This window comes from Equus asinus, chromosome 12 (assembly GCF_041296235.1).
Source record: "Equus asinus isolate D_3611 breed Donkey chromosome 12, EquAss-T2T_v2, whole genome shotgun sequence".
In the NCBI taxonomy this organism is placed as follows: domain Eukaryota; kingdom Metazoa; phylum Chordata; class Mammalia; order Perissodactyla; family Equidae; genus Equus; species Equus asinus.
The window spans coordinates 41652558-41674945 of record NC_091801.1 but is presented as its reverse complement, the minus strand read 5'-3'; the positions used below and the strand labels follow the sequence as shown (position 1 = coordinate 41674945).

General features: G+C 37.6%; 1 long non-coding RNA gene and 1 pseudogene across 1 annotated transcript; one reads left to right on the top strand and one right to left on the bottom strand.

Annotated features, from left to right (window-relative positions):
• Nucleotides 1-22388, bottom strand: part of LOC139039816 (large ribosomal subunit protein uL15m-like) — a 64741-nt pseudogene that overhangs the window by 15622 nt on the left and 26731 nt on the right.
• Nucleotides 1929-16865, top strand: LOC139039818 (uncharacterized). The gene is made up of 2 exons (XR_011493030.1): nucleotides 1929-6787; nucleotides 7156-16865. It is a non-coding gene; the product is annotated as an uncharacterized lncRNA (long non-coding RNA).

The window sequence follows — 22388 nt, the reverse complement described above, 5'->3', positions numbered from 1 at the left end:
CTTCAAGGCCTTCATTCACAGCTAAATAGTTTCTGTTTTAATTTTATTAAAGTATACTAACGCATACATTTGTTATGAAAAAAATCAAGTCATACAAAATAATAATGAGGAACAAAAGTTCTCCACAGGTAATTACTTTTCACTTTTTTTTTTATTTCTTCCGGGGACTGCCTCCATATTTATAAATTAAAGGATCTCAATCACTAATTGTTTTATCAATTTTTGACATTGTGGATTCACTTATCTTATGACAGGTGAGGATTTAGATAATTTAAACTATTTCCTCTTAGTATTTTAGTTATTTTATGATAAACCGTATAATTTAAATAAGGTAAGTACTTCAAACATCTGTTTTTTGGATTTTCAACTGTCAAAATTATACATTAGCTCCTCACTCTGTGCGAGATGAAGATACTTACACACCTAACCTCTCACACTTCTTTGCTCCTTCTACTTGCCAACTTCTGTTAGCTATATATTTTCTTTAACATTGTTATAGATTATAATGTACTTATACACTTTAAGTGATCATTTAGGGTAAATAAGAAGCTACAACAATTACTGTATTTGCTCTCTCTAGAACACTTTTCATTATTGCCCTCTTTCCTGGCCACAAAGAACTGGCTTTCAGGCTGACAAGCTTTCTTTAAATTCATGATCACAAACCTTAAGCCGGTCATCCTTTTCCAGGGTTTTAGGAAACTTACTTTTTCGCTCTCCGCGATGACTATTTTGTATGTTCTCTCTTGGCCAATGATTTTCCTTTATACTTCAGAAAAAAGTCACGAGATAGGGAATTTCTCCCACATCCCACCACGAAATGTACAATCCTTCCTACAACTGCATTTATCTTCTGCATCATAGTAAAGAGAAGGAAGTGGCTTTTCCTCTGTTAATGTTCAGTCTTTCCAGCTGCGATATGGACTCCTACGTCTGCCACCTAGTTAGGGGTTTAGTTGTTTTCCGTATCCCCTCTCTTTACTGCATCATCAATCTCTCCTCAGGCTGGATGGTCTCTTCATCATAAAAAATGTTGTAAAATCGCTCATCTTAAAAAAACAAAGACAAAACACCACTTTTCTTTACCCCGTAATCCCTCTCGCTGAGCTTATTTCTCTGCTTGCTTTCATAGCAAAACTTCTTGAGAGTTCTACGTGGACTCTCTTTTCCTCCTCTTTGATTCATATGTTTTCCTATGAATAACCTCCATATTGCCAAATCTGATAAGAAATGCAAATCAAAATCACAATTGAGATATCACCCACAAATGTTAGGATGACTATTACCAAAAAACAGAAAATGGCAAGTGTTGGCAAGGATGTGGAGAAATTGGAACCCTTGTACACTGTTGGTGGGAATGCAAAATGGTGCAGCCACTATGGAAAACAGTATGGAGGTTCCTCAAAAAATTAAAAGTAGGGGCTGGCCCGGTGGTGTAGTGGTTAAATTCAGCTCTCTCCGCTTCTGCAGCCCAGGTTTGCAGGTTCAGATCCTGGGTGCAGACATTCACCGCTTGTCAAGCCATGCTGTGGTAGCAACCCACATATAAAATAGAGGGAGATTGGCACAGATGTTAGTTCAAGGCCTCTCTTCCTCAAGCACAAAGGGGAAGATTGGCAGCAGATGTTAGCTTAGGGCCAGTCTTCCTCAAAAAAAAAGAGAAATTAAAAATAGAGGCTGGCCTGGTAGTATAGTGGTGAAGTTCATTCGCTCCACTTTGGCAGCTGGGGTTTCATGGGTTCAGATCCCAGGTGTGGGCCGACACACCATTCATCAAGCCACTCTGTGGTGGCATCCCATGTACAAAAAGTAGAGGAAGATTGGGGCCAACCCGTTGGCATAGTGGTTAAGTTCGTGTGCTCCACTTTGGCGACCTGGGGTTCGGAGGTTCAGATCCTGGGCATGGACCTAGCACCATTCGTCAAGCCACGCTGTGAAAGCATCCCACATACAGTAGAGGAAGATTAGCACAGATGTTAGCTCAGCGACAGTCTTCCTCAAGCAAAAAGAGGAAGATTGGCAACAGGTGTGTTAGCTCAGGGTCAATCTTCCTCACCAAAACAAACCACATTAAAATAGGCTACCACATGATCCTGCAATTCTACTCCTGGGTATATGTGCAAAGACTTGAAATTAGGATTGTGAAGAGATATCTACACTCCCACATTTATTGCAGCATTATTCACAATAGTCAAGATATAGAAACAACTCAAATGTCCATCAATAGACAAGCGGATAAAGAAAATGAGGAAAATGTGGGATATACACACAATTAAACATTATTCAAACTTAAAAATTAAGGAAATACTACCATTTGTAAAAGCATAGATGGACCCGGAAGATATTATGCTAACTGAATACCATTCACAATCGCAACAAAAAGAATAAAATACCTCGGGGTAAATTTAACCAAGGAAGTGAAGGACCTATATAATGAAAATTGCAAGGCCTTTCTGAGAGAATTGGATGACGACATAAGGAGATGGAAAGACATTCCATGTACATGGATGGGAAGAATAAACATAGTTAAAACGTCCGTTCTACCTAAAGCAATCTACAGATTCAACGCTATCTCATCAGAATCCCAATGACATTCTTTACAGAATTAGAACAAAGAATCCTAAAATTTACATGGGGCCACAAAAGACCCCGAATTGCTAAAGCAATCCTGAGAAAAAAGAACAAAACGGGAGGCATCACAATCCCTGACTTCAAAACTTACTACAAAGCTACAGTAATCAAAACAGCATGGTACTGGTACAAAAACAGGTGAACAGATCAATGGAATAGAATTGAAAACCCAGAAATAAAACCACACATCTATGGACAGCTTATCTTCGACAAAGGAGCTGAGTGCATACAATGGAGAAAAGAAAGTCTTTTCCAAAAATGGTGCTGGGAAAACTGGAAAGCCACATGTAAAAGAATGGAAACTGACCATTCTTTTTCACCATTCACTAAAATAAACTCAAAATGGATCAAAGACCTAAAGGTGAGACCTGAAACCATAAGGCTTCTAGAAGAAAACGTAGGCAGTACACTCTTTGACATCAGTATTAAAAGGATCTTTTCGGACACCATGTCTTCTCAGAGAAGGGAAACAATAGAAAGAGTAAACAAATGGGACTTCATCAGGCTAAAGAGCTTCTTCAAGGCACATAAAACAGGATTGAAACAAAAAAACAACCCACTAACTGGGAAAAAATATTTGCAAGTCATATATCTGACAAAGGCTTGATATCCATAATATATAAGGAACTCTCACAACTCAACAACAAAAAATCAAACAACCCGATCAAAAAATGGGCTGGAGACATGAACAGACATTTCTCCAAAGATGATATACAGATGGCTAATAGGCACATGAAAAGACGCTCATCATCGCTGATCATCAGGAAAATGCAAATGAAAACTACACTGAGATATCAACTTACACCCATTAGAATGACAAAAATATCTAAAGCTAATAGTAACAAATGTTGGAGAGGTTCTGGAGAGAATGGAACCCTCATACACTGCTGGTGGGAATGCAAACTACTGCAGCCACTATGGAAAACAGTATGGAGATTCCTCAAAAAACTAAAAATAGAACTACCATACGATCCAGCCATTCCACTACTGGGTATCTATCCAAAGAGCTTGAAGTCAGCAATCCCAAAAGTCCTATGCACCCCAATGTTCACTGCAGCATTATTTACAATAGCCAAGACATGGAAGCAACCTAAGTGCCCATCAACAGATGAATGGATAAAGAAGTTGTGGTATATATATATACAATGGAATACTACTCAGCTGCAAAACAGAACAAAATCATCCCATTTGCAACAACATGGATGGACCTTGAGGGAATTACGTTAAGTGAAATAAGCCAGTTAGAGAAGGATAATCTCTGTATGACTCCACTCATAGGAGGAATTTAAAAATGTGGACAAAGAGAACAGATTAGTGGCTACCAGGGGAAAGGTGGGGTGGGGGCGGGCACAAAGGGTGAGATGGTGCACCTACAACACGAATGACAAACATTAATGTACAACTGAAATCACACAAGATGGTAACCTATCATTAACTCAATAAAAAAAAAGATATTATGCTGACTGAAACAAGTCAGTCACAGAATGACAAATATAGCATGATTTCTCCTACAGGAGGTATCTAAAATAGTCAAACTTAGACAAACAGAAAATAGATTGCTGGTTGCCAGGGGACGGGAGTGGGGAAAATGGAGAGTTGTTGTTCAGCATAAAGTTTTAGTTATGCAGGATACATAAGTTCTAGAGATCTACAACATTATAAACTTAAGAGGATAAGTCTTATGTTAAATGTTCTTCCCACACACACACACAAAAGCAAAGGGACGTAAGAAATCTTTTGGAGGTGATGGATATATTTATTACCAGGATTGTGGTGATGGTATCATGGGTGTAAGCATATTGTCCAACTTCATCACAATGTATACATTAAATATGTACAATTTTTTAATGTTAATTGTACCTCAATAAAGCTGAAAAAAATATAAATTCTCTGTTCTCTTAAATGAGTTCTTAGCAGCATTCAAAGCAGTTGAGCACTTGCTCCTTGAAATACTTTTCTTGTTGGGTTTCTGGATAGCCCATGCTTCTCTCACTTTTAGTGGCTCCTCTTATACTATCTAACCCCTAAATGTTGAAATCTATTTTTCCTATGCAGGTGATGGGGTTCAGGGCATGACCCCCCCCCCCCCCCCCGCCACTGGCCCACCACAAGATGCACCACTCTGGTATGTGGATTATTTCAAGCTGAAGAAAATAAAGGCTCAGAAGACTCAGGAAGAACATTCCACCTTCTCCCCAACTGCCTAAAAGAAATTTAAAATAAAGGCCAGTCCCCAGGACAAGCCATCACCTTAGATAACTCTGGGTATCTGGTAGACTGGGAGGATCCTTGCTAAGCCCATTCTTATCAAAGTTCTATTTACCAAACATTTGCTTTTCCATTTCCAGGAGTTGCCTTCCTCCCCTTTGAAGCTCCAAATCACTACCCCCAACATCCTCCTTGTCTGTAGCTGAAGAAATTTAAACAGGCAGCCTCAGCCAGATGACTGAGTTACTGTTTCTCCTGAGTTTCTCCCATGTATACATGCTATTAAACTTTGTTTGATTTTTCTCCTGCTAACCTGCCTTTTAAATTATTTGACCAGCCATAAGAACCTTAAAAAAAAAGGGGGGGGGGGAATTCTCCCACTTCCCCAACACAGGTGATCTTAAATGGTTTATAAATTCTCAGGTTTATATCTGCATCCCAAATCTGAGTTCAACTTGTTTGTATTGACAAATAAAAATGGCAAGCAATAGGATATATTGGAGAATATGAGGAAGCCATTTGGTGTAAACCTAATTCGGCCTGACCTTGTCTTTCCAAAAGGGCCTGACCGTGGCTGTTGAGCATGCATTGTATATCTGCTTTAGATATTCCCTATGGCAAGAACAAAGGCCCTTGAGATAAAGGTGCAACTTCCCTCCCTCTCCCAAAGTTGGCATCTCCTTAAGGCTTAAGTGTCTTTCCTTAGGCTAGAAACTGATTGCTGTGCTCACCTGTGACTGCCCAGCTCAAGACAACAGACTTGCCTCCTGCTACGCCCTCTGAGATAGCAGACCTACTACCTGCTGTGTCCATCAAGTGCTGTGCTGACAGGGCAATCTTGTGACTATTGTGGGAGGGACATTTCAATCATATGTGAAACGTCCTGCTTGTGGATATATAACCACTCTGTACACCTCACTTCTTTGGTGCCTTTTCTTCCTGTGGGAAGAAAGGCCCCGGGCCATGGTCCTCAGATTTCAGCTCAGAACAAATTCACCCAAATTTTCGTTTATAGATTGGTTATGGATTATTTTCATGGACAGTACCTAGCTGTTTAATTGATATCTTGACTAGGATGTCTTCATAACATAGTCAAAAGGAAATTCTAGATATCCAACTCTCTGCCACAGTCCCCCCAAAGTGCTCTTCCCTTATATTCCCCATCTCATTAAATGGCACCTCCATTTATCTAGTTACTAAAGCCAGCAACCTAAGAGTCTTCTTGATGCTTCTCTTCCCTAATTCCCACATAAACAAGACCTATCTTTTTGATCTACAAACACCATACTTGTTCAACCCCCCTTTATCTTGCCTAGAACAATGCTAGAGTTTACTGACTGATCTACTTTCACTTCCACTGTTGCCCGCTTCCAGTCCATTCTCCAAAAGTAGTCAGAGTCTCATTACCCTTCAGTGACTTCACACTGCACTTACCATGGCCTATAAGAATTAGGCTAATCTGATTCTTTCATGTCTCTCTATCCTCAAAGTGCTGGGAATACTGCAGTGAATCAAACAGGCAAGTCTTCTATTCTCATGGAGTATTCTGGGGGCTTTTTTGGGCAGGGGGTGGGGAATAGAATAAAGAAGTGCAGATAGATAAAACCATTTCTGAAAGTAAAGAGTACTATGAAGACAATTAAACAGGGGATTGTGTTAGACAGCAACTGATATTTGTGGTGGGTTTTAGACTGCGTGGTCAAGGACTGCCTCTCTGAAGGGACATTTGAACTGAATGATACAAAGGAATTTTTAGCACTTTCTCAGCAAAGGTTTATTTCTTGATTATATCATAATCTCATCAAGGATCATCTGGGAACTCTAGTTTTTATCTAATTCCAGGACCCAGGCTGAGAGAGCAGCCACCAAACTGAAACTTGCAGGTTGCTGTGACAAAAGGAAGTAAGATTCTGAAGGGCCTCACACCAGCAATGAAAAGCTCTAGTCTGTAAGTGACACAGATTTCTTCCACCTATACTTTATTAACCAGAACTATTCACATGACCCCACCCAAACCAAGACTCTGGGAATTGCAGTCCTACCATGTCCTGGAAGGCAGAGAATCAGAAATATTCGGAAAACATAATTAACTACTACTATAGTCCTTCATGTTCACAGGGGAAAATATAAAGGAGGGAAAGTCATAGATACATGCGTGGTAGTGGCAGGAGTTCTCCTACAACTGTGCAAGGCCATTAGAATTGCTAGTTCTGGTTCCTCTGGGAGGCATATGGTAGAAATAGAAGACAGTTTGGTGAGTCTTGCCGCTATCTGATCCCTCTAATACTGAGGAAATGGTTTCTTACTGTTTTGCAGACCTGGAAGAATGAATCCACAGAATGTGACCTCATTCTCCCTACTCAGGATTCTAGTTGGCTCACTTCAGTCAAGTTGCCTTAAACTTTTCTAAAAGTCAAGAACAGTCTGGAAATACATATATTCTCCATATCAACTTCTCAGAGCAAAAATCAAAGAAATGGGCACAAGACCGGCTCAATGTTTTTTATGAATGATTGATAATATTAATTTGAAGACTATTTCTTACATATTATACATCCATTTGTAGAGGGAGTAAAAGGTTCAATCAAGGTTATAGACACCACTAAGACATACCTGCTTTTTCTTCTAGTATTTCCAGTTTGTCTTTTTAAAAAACTTAATCCTTTGTTCTGTTTGAAATCTTTCAATTGCGAAATATTTCAGGACTGATATTAAATGTGACTAACACTAAGCCAAATACCTATGTGCCCAATACCCTGCTTATGAAATAAAATATTATAAAAATAGTCATAGGTCTTGTTTTTGCACGCTTTTTGGTGAGGAAGATTGGCCCTGAGCTAACATCTGTTGCCAACCTTCCTCTTTTTTTTCTCCCCAAAGCCCCAGTGCATAGTTCTATATCCTAGTTATAAGTCATTCTAGTTCTTCTATGTGGGAGGCTGCCACAGCATGGCTTGATGAGCGGTGTGTAGGTCTATGCCCCGGATCCGAACCAGCGAACCCCAGGCCGTGGAAGTGGAGAGCATGACCTTAACCACTCGGCCATGGGGCTGGCCCCCTATAGGTCTCTTTTTATACCTAATCACATTCCTCTTTCTCCCAGCTTCCCCAGAAGTAACCACTATTCTGAATTGAGAATTTATCCTTCTTGTGCTTTTCTTTGTAGTTTTACTACATCTGTATGTATCTGCTATCAAGATGCAGTATTTTTGAGATTTGGGGTTCTAGCAATGACGGGGGAAAACAACTGGATTAAAAAGAAAACAACAAGACTTATCCTCCCACCACACACAACTAAGAAACCGGACAAAACATACAGTGGTGTCCAGATATTAGACAACAGTCAGTGAAAGATAATGATCTCTGAGAGAAATGAAACAAAAGATGTGAGCCATATTATTGCCCCAGCTTACAGCCTGGAGAGAATTTTTAGGCTGTGTGCAGGCAGGAAGTACCCAAACGGAGCCTGCTGGTTCCAGGAGCTAAAGATACAGAGTTCATACAAGGAAATCTTATGAGCATTTATGGGATGAAGTATGAGAGAAGACAGATCTGCACAGGAAGAGCTCCAAATGAGTACTGATCAATGCAGGTGTGTGAGGAAACTACTCAAGGCCAGTGAAAGACCATGAGAAAGATTCAAGCTAGCCATCCCAGAACTCACACAGGGCTGGTAATACTCTATATTCCCACTAGCCAAATAAAAAGAACCTCCTAATACAAGGACATTCTCAAAAGGGTATCACATCAGTGTTGGGACCAAATTAGTCCTATACTAAAAGTTGTACTGGACCCACCTAAGAAAGCAAGACAGCAAGCCTCAAAATGGCAGAGTTGATTACAAATGGCTTAACTGAATCTCAAAACAAAGCCTGAAAATATTTTAGAAAAAAAATACAGAAACTCCAACAACTAAGAAAATAAAATTCACAATATGTGGCACTTGACAAAAAAAAATTACCAGATATGCAAGACAGGAAAATAAGACCTAAAATAAAAAGAAAAATCAATCAATATGAACAGACCCAGAGATGACAGAAATAGTTGGCAAGAACGTTTAAACACTTAGTATAAATATAGTTCATATGTTCAAAAAGGATGAAAGATGAGCATTTTAAGGAGATATGGAAGATGTAAAAGAAATCTATTCCTCAGCAATATGAATTTACTTAACACTACTGAATTGTGCTACACTTATAAATGGTTAAGATGGTATATTTTATATTTTTAGCATGGTAAAAGAACCTTTGTTAATCTAAAAGGAAACAAACAAAACAAACCACAAATAAACATCTACAAGTGAAAATACAATGTCTGAGAAGAAAAATAGTATGGTTAAAATTATCAACAGGTTAGACACTGTAGAAGAAGATTAATGAACTTAAAGACAACAGAAATCATCTAAAATGAGAGAGAGGAAAGATTGGAAAAAAACAAATATCAGTGAGCTATAGAAAAACATCATGTGCCCTAATATAGATATAACTGCACTCCCAAAAAGGAGGAGAGGGATAGGACAAAAAATTTTGAAGGACTTACAGATGAAATTTTTCCAAATTTAATGAAAACCATAAACTCATATTTCCAAGAAGCTCAATGAACCCCAAGCAGAAGAAACAAAGAAAACTACACCAATGCACATCATAATCGTACTGCTTAAAATCAGTGATAAGGAAAAAACTTAAAAGCAGCCCAAAAAAAGACACGTGTACAGAAGAAAAATGAGAATTACAGCAGACTTCTCACTGGATTGAATGAAAGCCAGAAGACAACGGAGCAACACCTTTAAAGAGCTGAAAGAAAAATAATGGTTGCCCAGAATTCTATATACAGTAAACATACATTTCAGAAATGAAAATGAAATAAATACTATTTCAGACATATCAAAGCTAAAATTCATCACCAGCAGCCCAGCATTATAATAAATATTAAAGAAAATCCTCCAGACAGAAGAAAAATGATACCAACTATAAATCTGGATATACACAAGGAAATAAAGAGCACTAGAAACGGAAAGTTTGTGAGTAAATACAAAATACACTTTTCCCTAATTTTTAAATATCTTTAAAACATTACTGACTGGTTAAAACAAAAATGTAACAATGCATGTGGGGTTACTAATATATGTAGAAATAAAATGTATATCCACAATAACCTAAAATCTAGGAAAGGTGAAATCAAAGTAAACTATTGTAATGAGCTTATACTATACATGAAGGATAATAATATGATCAGAAGGTAGAGCGTAATAAGTGAAAGATGTCTAATATAAACCCTAAAACAACTTATAAAATAAAGAAAACAAAGAGTACAGATAATATGAAAAGAATATTGACTTATTCCTAACAAGTGAATAAAGGAGATTAAATGGAATTAGAAAATGTAAAATTTTCTGCCTTCTAAAAGAAGGTAGAAAAAAAATACAAAGAGATCACAAATAAGAAAGAGAATGAATAAATAGCACAATGGTGCATTTGACCACTTTAATCACAACAACCAGTAATCATTTTAACTGTGAATGCTGTAAAAAAAAAATCAAAAGGTAGAGATTTTTGAAACATGAAAAGATAGAGACTGTCACGAAAAGGTAGAGACTGTCAAATTGTATGGAAAAGAAGAACAACACTAAATACATATTCACCTAATGACAGAACTTCAAGATACATAAAACAGAAAATGATAAAATTAAAAGAACTGCACCAATCCACAATTATAGCCACTATTAGAGATGTCAATACCCTTCTCTCAATAAATGACAAATGAAGTAGACAGAAAAATCAGTAAAGGAAGACTTGAATAACTCTATCAACCAACATTCTACCTAACATTTTCCCAAATACAACTGGATCACTGACCAAGATAGACGGTAAGATTGGCCGTAAAGAAAGTCTCAATAAATGTAAAAGAATTCAAATAATAAAAACTATGCTTTCTGGCCACAATGGTATTACATTAGAAACTAATAACAAGCCAAAGCAATCTCGAGAAAAACCAACAAAGCTGGAGGTATCACAATCTCTGAATTCAAAACATACTACAAAACTACAGTAATCACAACAGCATGGTACTGGTACAAAACACACACACAGCTCGATGGAACAGAACTGAGAGTCCAGAAATAAAACCACACATTTACGGACAGCTAATTTTCGACAAAGGAGCTAGGTACAGACAATAGAGAAAGGAAAGTCTCTTCAATAAATGGTGTTGGGAAAACTGGACAGCCACAGGCAAAAGAATGAAAGTAGACTATTATCTTACACCATACACAAAAATCAACTCAAAATGGATTAAAGAGATGATTGTAAGACATGAAACCATAATACTCCTAGCTGAAAACATAGGCAGTATGCTCTTCAACATTAGTCTTAGCAGTATCTTTTTGAATACCATGTCTCCTCAGGCACTGGAAACAAAGAAAAAAATTAACAAACAGGACTACATCAAACTAAAAGTCTTCCCCATCAACAAAATGAAAAGACAACCCACCAACTAGGACAAAGTATTTGCAAGTCATATATCCAATAAGGGGTTAATTTCCAAAATATATAAAGAACTCACACAACTCAACAACAACAAAACAAACAATCCAATCAAAAAATGGGCAGAGGATATGAACATTTTTCCAAAGAAGATTTACAGATGGCCAACAGGCACATGAAAAGATGTTCAGGGGACGGCCCGTTGGCACAGCGGTTAAGTTCACACCTTCCACTTTGGCAACCTGGGGTCTCCAGTTCAGATCCCGGGGGCAGACCTACACAATGCTTCTCAAGCCAGGCTGTGGCAGGCATCCCACATAAAATAGAGGAAGATGGGCACGGATGTTAGCTCAGGGCCAGTCTTCCTCAGCAAAAAAAGGAGGATTGGCAGCAGAAGTTAGCTCAGGGCTAATCTTCTCCAAAACGGAAAGAAAAGAAAAGATGTTCAACATCACTGATAATTAGAGAAATGCAAACCAAAGCTACAATGAGATATCACCTGACATCCATCGGAATGGCTATTACTAAAATGACACGAAATAACAAGAGTTGCAGAGGATGTGGAGAAAAGGGGAGCCTCATATACTGCTCGTGGGAATGCAAACTGCTACAGCCGCTACGGAAAACAGTATGGGGATTTCTCAAAATATTAAGAATAGAACTACCATACAATCCAGCTATTCCACTTCGGGGTAGACATCCAAAGAAGACGAAAACACTAATTTGAAAAGATACATGTACCCCTATGTTCATTGCAGCATTATTCACAATAGCCACAACCGGGAAGCAACCTAAGTGCCCATCAACAGATGATGGATAAAGATGTGGTATATGTACACAATGGAATCCTACCCAGCCATAAAAAAGACGGAATTGTGCCATTTGCGACAACATGGATGGACCTTGAGGGTATTATGCTAAGTGAAATGTTAGACAGAGAAGGACAAATACTGTATGATTTCACTCATGTGGAATATAAACAAACAAACACACACACAGAAACAGAGAACAGATTGGTGGTTACCAAAGGAGAAGAGGGTGGGGGAAGGCCAAAAGGGGTAAAGGGGCACATATATATGGTGACAGATGGAAACTAGACTTTTGGTGGTGGACATGATGTAACTTATACAGAAGCTGAAATATAATGATGTACACCTGAAATTTACACAATATTAAAAACCAATGTGACCTCAATTACAAAAATTTTCAAACTCAGAGAAAACAGTATTTGAAAGAGAACTGAGGGGCTGGCCCCGTGGCCAAGTGGTTAACATCGCGCGCTCCGCTGCAGGCGGCCCAGTGTTTCGTTGGTTTGAATCCTGGGCGCGGACATGGCACTGCTCATCAAACCACGCTGAGGCAGCGTCCCACACGCCACAACTAGAAGGACCCACAACGAAGAATATACAACTATGTACCAGGGGGCTTTGGGGAGAAAAAGGAAAAAAATAAAATCTTAAAAAAAAAAAAAGATAACTGAAAAATCCGCATATATATGGAATCTAAACGTATTTCTAAATACCTCATGCATCAAAGAACAAATCCCAGAAGAAATTTTAAAATATTTTGAATAGAATGGAAATGAAAGCATGACATATCAAAATTTGTGGGGTATAGCCAGGCAGTTCTTAGAGGAAAATTTATAGCATTAAAAACTCATATTAGAAGAGAAGAAAATTCTCAAAACTATGGTTAAAGCTTAAGAAGCCAGAAAAAGAAGACCAAAATAAACCCAAATAAGTAGGAAAAAAGTAAATAAAAGAAATCAATAAAAATAAAAAACAACCAAAAAGGAGAGAAAACCAATTAAACCAAAAACGATTTGTCTGAGATCAATAAATTGACAAATCTCAAGCAAGTCCTATAAGGATAAAAAAGAGAAAACACACAAATAAATAATATCAGGAAAGAGAGAGAAGACATCACTACAGAACCTTCAAACATTAAAAGTGATACGGGAATAGAGTAGACAATTTTACGCCAACAAACTAATGACTTAGATTGAATAGACAAATTCCTTGAAAGACACAAACTAGCCAAGTTGACTCAAGAAGTAATAGAGACAGGACTTCCAGAATGGTGGTATAAGGAGCTCGGCAGAACATTTCCCCATGAAACGATCATTTAAATGATCAAAATTGGAGCCAGCCTGTGGCACAGTGGTTAAGTTCGCACATTGCACTTTGGCGGCCCGGGGTTCGCCGCTTCGGATCCTGGGTGTGGACATGGCACCACTTGGCAAGCCATGCTGTGGTAGGCATCCCACATATAAAGTAGAGCAAGATGGGCACAGATGTTAGCTCAGGGCCAGTCTTCCTCAGCAAAAAAAGAGGAGGACTGGCAGCAGATGTTAGCTCAGGGCTAATCTTCCTCAAAAAAAGAAAAATGGTAAAAATCATTATTATTTTTAAATTTAAATTTTCTGGAAATTGTCCTAATGGCATACAGCAAATTAAAAAACATTTATTCAGGAAAATCTAGTAAATCTGGGTAAAAACAGCAAGTCTGTGCCATTTGAGCCATGTCCCACTCCTACCTCCACCCCTCCTACAAGTCGGAGTGATCTAGCTTTACAAGAAAATGAGACCCTCTCTCTCCTCTTAGCTCGCAGTCTAGGGTGAGAGTTTCTCCCTGGGAGAGCAGGCTGCTGCAGTCTCTAACGTTCTCAGCTTCATGTTGCAGAAGTTCTATTCCAGGCAAATGTAGCCAAGAGGACTGGGGCTCTGTTACCCCAAGTAGCCCCTACTTGGAAGGTGGAACTCTACCACAGGTAGGAGCAGGTTGAAAACACCGGGCCCTGAGCACCCACACCCCAGCTTGCTGACAGGATGCAGGTTCCATACCAGGAAGTATGTCACGGGCTGAACTGTGTTCCTGAAAAATTCGTATGTTGAAGTCCTAACTCCCAGTACCTCATAATGTGATTGTATTTGGAGAAAAGGTCTTTAATGAGGTAATTAAGCTAAAATGAGGTCATTAGGATGGGCTCTAATCCAAGATGACTGGCGTCCAAACAAGAAGAAGAAATTTGGACAAAGACTCGTCTAAAGGCAAGACCTCGTGAAGACACAGGGAGAAGACAGTAACCTACAAAACAAGGAGAGAGGCCTCAGAAGAAACAGCTCTGCCCACAACTTGATCTTGGACTCCTCACCTCCAGAACTGTGAAAAAATTAATTTCTGTAGTTTAAGCCCCCCAGTCTGTGGTAATTTGTTAAGGCAGCCCTAGCAAACTAATACAGATTTTGGTACCAGGATGTAGGGTGCTGCTGTAACAGATACTTAAAATTGTGGAAGTGGCTTTAGAACTGGGGAATGGGTGGAGGCTGGAAGAGTTTTGAGGTGCAAGTTAGAAAAAGAAACCAAAACTGAAGATTTGAAAGTTCTCAACCTATCTACATTACAAAAAAATGAGAAAATCTGTTCTGGAGAGAACATCAAGGGTGTGGCTGGACAATCACTCACTAAAGGAGCCCAACAATAAATCTGAACCGAAAGATGGACAAACCAGAAAACTTAAACACAGACTGATGGAGATTATGCAATCTGAGGAGCAGAGAGAAAAAAGAATGAGGAAAAATGAACAGAGCCTTAGAGAATTGTGGAACACCATTAGGCACACCAACCTATGTGTAATGGAAGTAACAGAAGGAGAGGAGAGAGAGAAAAGAGCAGAAAAATATTGACTATGTAGTGATCGAAAACTTCCCAAATATGATAAAAACAATATATATCCCTGAAGCTCAACAAACTCGAAGTCGGATAAATGAAAGGAGGGCTACACCAAGACGCATCATGGTCAGATGTTGAAAGCTGAAAGTATATATCCAAAGGAGTTCAAAGCAGGGACTCAAACAGATATTTTTATGTCAATGTTCACTGAAGCATTATTCACTAAAACCAAAAGGTGAAAACAATCCAAGTGTCCATCCACAGATGAAAGGATAAGCAAAATGTAGTGCATATGTACAAAGGTATATTATTCAATGATAAAAAGGAATAAAGATCTGATACATGACACAGCATGGATGAACACTGAAAACATTATGCTAAATGAAATAAGCCATGCAAATGGACAAATACTGTATGAATCCACTTATATGAAGTATCTAGAATAGGCAAATTCATAGAAATAGAAAGTAGAGTAGACATAACCAGGGGTTAGAGAGAGGGTAGGGTGGAGACTTATTGCTTAACAATTACAGACTTTCTGTTGGCGGTGATGAAAAAGTTTTGAAAATAGTGGTGAAGGCTGCACAACATTTTGAATGGAATTAGTGCTACTGAATTGTACACTTAAAAATGGTTAAAATGACAAATTTTATGTTGAATATATTTTACCACAATTTTAAAAGATCAATAATGTAATATATCAAAACCCACTGAATTGTACACTTGTAATGGGTGAGTGGTATGGTATGTAAATTATATCTCAATAAAGCTGTTTTTTTTACCCTTAATAAAAAGATATAAAGAACATAACTAGCTTTATGCCTACTAAGGAAATTGATTTCCACTTCAGGCCTAGATGACTTTATGGGTGAATTCTACTAAACATTTTTTTTCAAACTTTACAGAAGTATAATTGACAATAAAAATTGCATGTACTTAAGGTGTACAATGCAAACAGTTGATATACATATACATTGTGAAATGATTATTACAGTCAAGTTAACTAACACATCCATCATAGTTACTTTTTTGTTGTGTGTGGTGAGAACACTTCAGATCTGCTGTCTTGGGGCTGGCCCAGTGGCATAGCAGTTAAGTTTGCGTGATCTGCTTTAGCGGCCCAGGGTTCACCGGTTCGGATCCTGGGCACGGACATGGGAACCACTTATCAAGCCATGCTGTGGCAGGCGTCCCACATGTAAGGTAGAGGAAGATGGGCACATATGTTAGCTAAGGGCCAATCTTCCTCAGCAAAAAGAGGAAGATTGGTGGCAGATGCTAGCTCAGAGCTAATCTTCCTCAAACAAAACTACTCTCTTAAAAAACTTCAAGTATACAATACAGTATTATTAACTATAATCACTATGCTGTACAATAGGACCCAAAGGTTATTTGTCTTATAACTACAAGTTTGTACCCTTTGACAAGCACTTCCCTATTCCCCCCCACCTTCTTCCAAACATCCCAGGAGGGAGTATACCAGTTCTACGCAAAATCTTCCAGACTTTTAAAGAGGAAGGAATACCGTCCAACTCACTTTATGAAGCCAACATTATCCTGATACCAAAACCAGATAAAGACATTACAAGAAAAAAGAACTATAAACCAATATCCCTCATGAAAATAGATGGAAAAATTCTTCACAATTTTTGAACAAACAACTTATCATGAATTGAGTGAAAAAACAAAATATATCATGACCAAGTGGGGTTTAACCCAGGAATGCAAAGTTGACTTAATGTTAAAGTCAATTAATATAGTTTACCATATTAACAAACTAAAGAAAAAATAATCATTTTAATATATATATAAAAACATTCGATGCACAAAGATTCATTCAGTACAATAACTCTCAGCAAACAAGGAATAAAAGGGAATTCTTTCCACCTGATAAAGAGTATCTACAAAAGCCCTACAGTTGACATTATATTTCAGGATGCACGACTGAATGCTTTTACCCTAAGATCTGGAATGAAGCAACAATGTTTACCTACCACTTCTATTGGAGGTCCTAGACAGTACCGTAAGGCAAAAGAAAAAAATCAAACATGCAGATTGGAAAAGAAGTAAAACTGTCTTTATTTTCAAGTGCATAATTGTCTAAGAAAACCCTGAGGAATCTACAAATAAAAGCTACTAGAACTTTTACGTGAGTATAGCAAGACTGCAGATATGAGGTCAATATGCAAAAATTAGTTACATTTCTATGTCTAGCAATAAATGGTCAAGCTGAAATTTAAAGTACCATTTTCAATAACGTAAACATGGATTTTCTAGGAATAAATTTGATAAAAGATATTCAGGACTATACACTGAGAAGTGTGAAACATTGCTGACAGAAATCCAAGATTACCTTAATACATGGAGAGAGATACTGGTTCATGGATCGGAAGACTCAGTTGTCATTTTTCCTCAAATTGACCTGTAGATTTGAGAGAATCTCAATGAAAATCTCAATAGGTTCTTTTGAAGAAATAAATTAGTCAACCCTAAAATGAATATGGAACTACAAAGGATATAGAATAGCCAAAACAACTTGGAAATAGAAGAGCAAAGTAGAAGGACTAAAACTACTTGATTCCAAGCTTATCATAAAGAGACAGTAATCCAGACAACGTGGTACTGGAATAGTCACAGGCCAGTGGAACACCATAGAGAGTTCAGAAGTAGACTCACAAATTTATGGACAATAGATTTTTAAAATAACAGTTTTATTAAGATATAATTCACATACAATACAATTCACGCATTTTAAATGTACGATTAAATGGTTTTTCGTATATTCAGAGAGTTGCGCACCCATCATTACTATTTAATTTTAGAAAATTTAGGTCACCCACAAAAGAAACCCTGTATCAATTAGCAGTCACTCCCCATTTCCTCCTGAATCCTCCTTCCCTGGCCCTAGGCAGCCACCAATCTACTTTCTGTTTCAATGGACTCGCCTATTCTAGACATTTCACATAAATGGTATCATACAATATGTTGTCTTTTGTGACTGGATTCTTCACTTAGTTGAATGCTTTCAATGTTGTAGCATGTATCATTTCTTTTCCTTGCTTAGTAATATTTCATTGTATGGATATACCACCTTTTGGTTATTTATTCATGAGTTGATGGACATTTGCTTCCCCTTTGGGGCTTTTACAAATCATTCTGCTACGAGCATTTGTTTACAAGTTTTTGCGAGGACATACGTTTTCAGTTATCTTGGTTATATACTTGGGAGTGAAATTGCTGGGTAACTTTATGTTTAACCTTTTGAAGAACTGCCAGACTTTGGAAAATATCCCAAGCAGCTGCACTATTTTACATTCCCAACAGCATGAATGTTCCAATTTCTCTACACCCTAGCCAACACTTACCTGTCTTTTGTGATTATGGCCATCCAAGCAGATGTGAAGTGGTATCTCATTTGGTTTTAATTTGCATTTCCCTATTAGTTAATTATGTTGAGTATTTTTTCATGTGTTTATTGGCCATTTGTATATCTTCTTTGGAGAAATGTCTATTCAAATCTGAGAAACCATTGCCTAATCCAAGGTCACAAAGATTTAAATCTACGTAGTCTTGTAAGAGTTTATAGGTTTAGCTCTTACGTTTAGCTCTTTGATCCATTTGAGTAAATTTTTGTATATGGTATGAGATAGCTGTACAACTTCATTCTTTTTATGTGGCTATCCTGTGGACAAATGATTTTTGACAAAGAAGCCAAGAGAATTCAAAGAGGAAATGATCATCTTTTCAATAAATGGTGATAGGAAATGGGAGAGCCATACGCAAAAAAAGGTCTTAATCGTTGTTTCACACCATATGGAAATATTAGTTCAAAATGGATCATAATAAGTGTCTAAATATAAGAGCCAAAATTATAAATTTTCTAGAAGAAAATATAGGAGAAAATCTTAGTGATGCTGGGTTAAGCAAAAATTTCTTAAATAAAGCATAAACTAAAATAAAAGGCATAAACTATAAAAGAAAAGTCAATAAATTTGACTTCATGAAAATTAAAAATTTTTGTTCCTTAAAAGACACGTAAGAAAATAGACGATCCAGCCACAGATTGAGAGAAAGTGTTTTCAAAACATGTATCTGACAAAGTAACTGTATCTAGAATAGACATAAAATTCTTACAACTCAATAATAATAAGACAATCCAGTTTATCACATGGGCAAAAGATTTGATCAGATGTTTAAACTAACCATTTTGGAAAACATTTTGGCAGGTTCTTAAACAGTCAAGACTTCACCTTCCAGTTGATTCAGTAGTCCCACTCCTAGAGAAATGTGAACATACATGCACATGAAAACTTGTACAAGATTGTTTATAGCAGCTTTATCTGTAATAGCCCCAAACCGGAAACAACTCAAAAGCCCATCAGCGGGGGAACAGATAAACAAATTGTGTTATATCTATATAATGGGTGCTACTTAGCAATAAAAGAAATGACAACTGATACAACAACATGGATGAATCTCTAAACAGTGATGCTGAGAGAAAGAAGTGTTAGAAAATGCAAACAAATCTATTGTGACAAAATAATCAGAGGTTTCCTGGGGATGGGGCACAGAGGGAAGAGACAGGGATAGACTACAAAGGAGCAAGAGAAGTTTTGTGTGTGATGGATATGTTCCTTATTTTGATTGTGGTTATAGTTTGAGTAGTATATAATAAAACAAAACTTATCAAATTGTACACTTTAGGTATGTGCAGTTCATTGTACATCACATATCTTAATAAAACATCGGAAAGAAACAATATATGGTACTTTAACGTGTTTTCACATATAAATGAATTTATCTGTTTTCTTGTTGATGAGTGTCTAGGTTGTTCTCAGTTTTCAATTCAGAAAGAGCGCTGCAGTTAATATTCTTATATGTCTCTCTGTGTACGTACATGTGAGGGTTTCCAAAGTAGGCCCCCAGAGTAGAGTTGCTGGGTCATAGCTATGCACATCTGCCACTTTACTGGATCTTCCCAAATTGTTCTTCAGGGTCATTCCCTTTTATACCACACACCATTAGCAGTGTACGCAATTTAACCTTGTTCCACTCTTTCCAATATCATGGATCTAAAGTAATAAATTGTTTTAATTTGTACTTCTTTAATTATTAGAAAAGTTGGGCACTTCCTTGTAAATGCTAGTCATTTGAATTTCTGGATACTGACTAAAATTTGGTGGGAGGAATAATGGAGGAACCACCTGAATTTTCTCCCAAATGTAGCCAATTACTTTAATATCATTTGCTGAAAAATTATCATTTTCCACTGATTTGAAATGCCACCTCTAATATGTACTTATTTCTCCCGTGTGCTTTTTTTTTTTTTCCTGGAGTTTTAATTCTGTTCTAGAAATAAATCTGAGTAACTAAGGGCATTCAGTAAATGACCTGATCTGCTTATCCTTTCCTACATTGGTAATTTACTCTTGTAATTTTTGTAATTCTAGATGATGTTGATGAGGAGGAAAAAAATTTTTTCCTTTACTTTCTCAGATTCAATAACTGGGGTCTTGCAAATTGAACTGACAAAAGACAGATTAACAGGAGAAAAGGGTTTATTTCACATGTATATGGTGGAGGGGCCTCAGAAATGACATGAAAATCCTAAAGAGGCAGTCAGACTGTTACCATTTTAACAAAGGGAAATAAATTTGTGAAGAAACGACAAGACAAAGGAAAAGAGGTTTGAGCTTCTAAGGGTGGTAAATTGTGAGGAGGTAAATATAGGGGGAAACTAAGGAAAGATAAAGGTTATTTATTAAAATTTGTTTGTGCAGGCTCATGTTGGTGCCGATTTTCTGTCTTCTTCATAGCCATAAAACTCCCTTAGGAGAAGAGATTTATGGCAGCCCTCAGTTTTTAGAAGTTTCTGCTCTTAGTCAGAGAAAGAATCTCCAAGAAGGCTTCTTTCTGTATCTGTTGATTCTCAATGGCCTTAACTCAAAATAATCCATATGGCATATTTTGGGTGGTGCATTCTAATCCCCTTCAATAAACTGCCAATTACTCTATTTCTTTTTTAACATTCCTGGATACTCCTACATGTTTATGAATTTTAGAATTAGTTTTTAAGATTAAAAGAATTTCCAGAACGAAAAGAAACAACTGGGTTCAAGCAGAACAAGAATTAATAACCTGGGACTGAATAAGCTGAGAAGGATAGTTATAATTTTTACGACTTCTTGTTTGAAACATTTCTGGTTCTTTAGTGTTTTGCTTTTCCAGATTTAAGGAAACTTTTTCTCTTAAGCTACCTATGATTTACAATTGGTAAAGTATACCTTTGTAAACAAAGAGGAAACATTTACTTTTTCTCCCTGTATGATCCCTCCAGAATTTAGAAACTCAAGTGTTCTTTTCATGGCAATACAGTAAGTTACTTGCATAATTTCAAGAAGAATCTGTTCTCCTTCTAACAGGGTACAATTGAAAACATTGGCTATGTTACCAAGGCTTTGACTGGAATGTCATAGTTGAGAGAGATATGCATAGATTCAGACATGACCAGACAGCTGTAAGGAACTGCTTGAAACTTGGCTTGGCTTCCTGGCCTCAGAGGCTTTGAAAGAGTCAAATCTGAGATTCCTTATAAAAAGTTCCAGCAAAGCAGTCTTAAAAGAGCTTATGTGGTCAATCACCATTCTTGCTACACTCATGTAAATAATCAGGCCAAGTTTAATACAAACAAATTAGTTTTACTCTGATTATCTTTGGTAAAAATTGGGGTAATTGTAGAGAGAAAAATTATGTTTGCACCTTTGTAGATATTTAGATTCTAACCCTGTTAATCGTCTTTGAGGTTTTGTTATATACCTGTAAACTGAACTGGATCCTAAATTCTTCTAATTTTCTCAAATATCTGGCTACCACTCTCCAACCTAATGTTTCCTATTTCCTCCCATCCTTCTGATTTGGAATCACTGAGACCAAAGACTGTCCTTGAATCTCCTTGGGAAGGTCTTCCTCCCGACCCAGATGGCAGCCAAACCTCCAGGACTTAAACCTTGGCTACACATCTCACAGTGGAAGAAAGCTCCTCCTGACCTCTGGTCCTTTACAAACACTGAAGACCTCTGAATCAAACTGATGAGCAGGAGAAGCAGCTGACATTGACGTAGACTGCTTCCACCCAAGACACCAGATCAAGATTTCCCATTGTAACTGAACATGAAACACTGTCTTCCTCTCTTTCTTTCCTTTACTCTGGCATTGGCCTGGCAAGATAATGCCACCATCATATCTCCCAAGCCATTACTAAGGGAGAGCAACCTTTCAGACAGCTGGATTCATCATCAAAAACTCCAATCTGTTCATGATGCTGGAACCCATGAACAATGCCACCTGAGCAGTAATGGTTTATGCCCCAACAGGATTTAATTTCATCGGTGGTGG